Raw genomic sequence first — 4,145 nt, 5'->3', positions numbered from 1 at the left:
GCAAGTATAGCATGGGATCTTCCTTGTTGTCCTATTCACCTTAATATCATTTTAATCATATGCATGTGTCTACCTTGGCAACCGTAGTAATTTTCCTAGCTATTTGATATTCTGAATTCTTTGATTCCTATGGGTTATTGCATTATGTAGTATGATGCTAGTGCTCAAACCAAAGCCATGATCTTGTAACTTGACTAATGGTACATGCAATAAACACTAAAAGATGTTTTTTAGCAACATAGAATCAAGGGGGCTAGGGCATTGGGCTATTTTTATGGTGCTCTAGATTCCTCTCCCTAAGGACTTATCTGTAAGTGATCATCCGGGACTTACAATACAGCTGTGAGGGCTATATGACTCTAGCTTTAGCTCAGTATGAGGACCTTTTCTAGCTTGTTTGAGGTTACCTTTATTGGCGTAAGAATGGCTTGCCGAATTGGGTATAGGACAGCCTCTGTCCCCTTGTGTATAGGCTGCATGTCATTGTGCCATCGGGAAGGGGGTTCCTACATCTGTTTGTCGAGTGAATCTAATGGCCCAAACTTGTTAGATGAACCTTTGAAAGGCTTCATAGTGAACCCTACCGACCTTCCTTGGAAGTGGGTTGAGAGATTAGCTACCTCGGGTGAAAGGGTAAATCACGACTCACAGTGAAAATGTACAACTTCTACAGAGTGTAAAACTGGTATATCAACCGTGCTCACGGTCATGAGCGGCCTTAGAATATTTACGGAATAGATGATAAACACTGATGATACTGATGATGAAGATGCTCATTAATGATTACTGTTTATGCTATTCATTATTCATGTTTACCTGATCATGTATTTATATGGGCTTGTGAATAAACTTATTGTCACCCAATTGCTAAAGAGATGACTCATTAAAAGCTAATCGCAGTTAAACCAGTGTTAGCCTTTTGAGCCTCATAAACCCCATGTTATATTTGTTGAGTACGACATGTACTTTCGCTTGCTTTATTTTTCAAATATTTGGATACAAATCCCAGATGGGTACCAGATTGCTAGAGTTTGGAGGAATTAGGCTTGTGATCAACCAGTAGTTGCCCTTGTGGAATTATAGTCTTGACCGAAAGATCGGAGTTGTCTTTCCGCTGTTTGCTATCTAAGGTTATGTCCTTTATACTAAGTATGTTATATATTAAGCATTGTCTATTGATATTACCTTTATTTGTAACTATATGTGAGATTTGACTTCCTGGGCTCACATATAGTGTGTATCTGATTTTGTCCTTAAAACCGAGTGCTACATTGGTCGTACAAAAGACTTGGTATATAGGAATGACTTAGGAATCTTTCTTTTAATTAATCACTTAGTCTAGCTATACTACATTTATGAGTATCTATTTCTATCTCTAGATTGTCTTTATTGCCCTATACTTATCATTTATATATCATCTGGCTTACCCCTGTTAAGAGTAAGTGTTTAGTTAATGATCTCATCATATGTATCATATGTTTGTCAATATCTCTAGCCACCACTCTTCCCTATGGTAAAATATAAATAACGATACTGAGAATACTCCTGGGTAAAGTGCTACAATGTTATATCTGTGCGCTTGCAGAATTCTGCATATACTCATCATAAATTACAAGTGTCATTAATAAATACCAACAGTAGCTTTGATAAGGACGATGATGTGCTCTCCCTGAATCGATGAGTCTGGCTTGTTGTGATGTGTCTGAGTTCAAAGGTTCAGGCTTGAGAACATTTACTACGGTGAGCCCTTTGAGCTGGAGGACCTGCCTCTCGTATCACGGCACTTGACCAGGCTAGAGCTTGTTAGTGTTGTGTTGAAAAATGATTTTTGTGACTTGTCGAGCTGTCCATCATTGGAGCATCTTGTGATGACCAACTGCTATTTGTGGAATGTCAAGAAACTCTCTTTGGAGTCCCTGAAGTACCTAAGCGTGACAATTTGTGATTTTAACACGGAGTTCCACACTTTTATATTTGTCCCATGTCTGGTGTACCTAATCCTAGATAGCCATTTGTGGAGGACTCCACTTCTTGGGAGAATGCCATCATTGAAAAGGGCATTTGCGAGATTCCCAGTCGAGACTAATTACTCATCAGATTGTGAGAATGATGGTTGCTATTCTTGTCATAATATGGTAGATGAAAACAAGTGTTTTCTTCTAGGTGGTCTATCAAATGCCGAGAATTTGGCACTGCTATCTGAATCAGTAACGATATGTTACACTTTTGTATCTACTCCATTAGAGCCATGTTATTCCTATTGTACTATCTGTATCCACTTCTGGACATTCACAAAGTTGTTCAGTAATTGACTTCATCATATTCACATTGAGAGTAATTATTACTTCATCCTTATTTTTGTCTGCATTTCCTCCGGTTTATTTTTGAAAGGGATTTGAAACAGTGTCCTACATTTAGCTACTTAAAGACTCTGCTACTTGATGATCACTGGTGTGTGGCTCCCGATTTCCTTGCACTAACTTGCAATCTCAAGCACTCACCAGTTCTAGAGAAGCTCACACTTCAACCTTATTCCAAGGTATGTATGTTTCTAAATGGATTACTTGTGCCTTTTTGAAGTAATTATTCACTTCTATATTATTTGGGAAATGCTTTTGTTTCCTATCACTAGTAGAGAACAGACCTTTGATCCTCGGCCAAAATGGGCTCTAGTCCCGGAATTTTTTGCCCTCGGGACTAGAAATACCTTTAGTCCCGGTTGGTGACTCCAACCGGGACTAAAGGTCCCTGCCCAATGGCTACTGCGCTAGACAGAGGTGGCAGGGACCTTTAGTCCCGGTTGGAGCCACCAACCGGGACTAAAGGTATACTTTTACTCCTGGTTGGTGGCTCCAACCGGGAGTAAAGGTCTACTCCCGGGCCGTGGCTGCGCCCGGGGTTGGAAAGTTACCTTTAGTCCCGGTTGGAGCCACCAACCGGGACTAAATGTTCTTCCTTTATATATCGGCTGTCTCCTTCTTCCTCCCCGAGCCCGAGCTCAGCACATTTTGAAGCTCACTGCACTAGTGTTCTTGCTTCCTCCCTCCCTCCATTGTTCCTCCATCCATTCTTCGATTCCCCCGTCGATTTCTTCGATTCCTCCGTCGATTCTTCAGTTGTAAAGGTCACCAATCTCATACTCTCATTTTTCACCATTGTCTTATGTCATTTTGTTCACTATATATATATGGTTCTTTATTGTGGTTTTTTTCATTTGTAAGCAATTTGAGCTCAAAATCACTTCAAGCTTGCATATTTACATGAAAGAAGGTTAAAGTATATATAAATATAAACTTAGAAAATAGTTAGAAAATTATAGCAAATCCGTACTAGTTGAACTTGCGGACCGTGTTCAGCTCGGCGAGCATGTTCTCTGCCGAGCGGTAACGGACGTCAAGGAGGAGCTTTGATTCTATGAGGGAGAGCGGCAACGGTCGTGGAAGACCGTGTTCCCTTCCTCGTAGAATCGGAGCTCTTCCATGGCCAAGTACGGTGCCGTCCGGTGGAGAAATGCTCGCCGAGATGATCACGTAAGCAAGTTCAACTAGTACGGATGATTATTTATTCATATGTCCTGATATCGTCGCAGTAGTCTGTCAATCACCGTACCCAAATGTAGTATATATATAAATATAAACTTAGAAAATAGTTAGAAAATTATAGAAAATCCGTACTAGTTGAACTTGCGGACCGTGTTCATCTCGGCGAGCATGTTCTCTGCCGAGCGGTAACGGACGTCAAGGAGGAGCTTTGATTCTACGAGGGAGAGCGACAACGGTCGTGGAAGACCGTGTTTCCTTCCTCGTAGAATCGGAGCTCTTCCTTGACCAAGTACGGTGCCATCCGGTGGAGAAATGCTCGCCGAGATGATCACGTAAGCAAGGTCAACTAGTACGGATGGTTATTTATTCACATGTCCCGATATCGTCGCAGTAGTCTGTCAATCACCGTACCTAAACGTAGTATATATAAATATAAACTTAGAAAATTATAGAAAATCCGTACTAGTTGAACTTGCGGACTGTGTTCATCTCGGCGAGCATGTTCTCTGCCGAGTGGTAACGGATATCAAGGAGGAGCTTTCATTCTATGAGGGAGAGCGACAACAGTCGTGGAAGACCGTGTTCCCTTCCTTGTAGAATCGG

This window comes from Miscanthus floridulus, chromosome 10, assembly GCF_019320115.1.
Source record: "Miscanthus floridulus cultivar M001 chromosome 10, ASM1932011v1, whole genome shotgun sequence".
Taxonomy (NCBI): Eukaryota; Viridiplantae; Streptophyta; class Magnoliopsida; order Poales; family Poaceae; genus Miscanthus; species Miscanthus floridulus.
Note: the sequence above shows the minus strand (reverse complement) of the source record.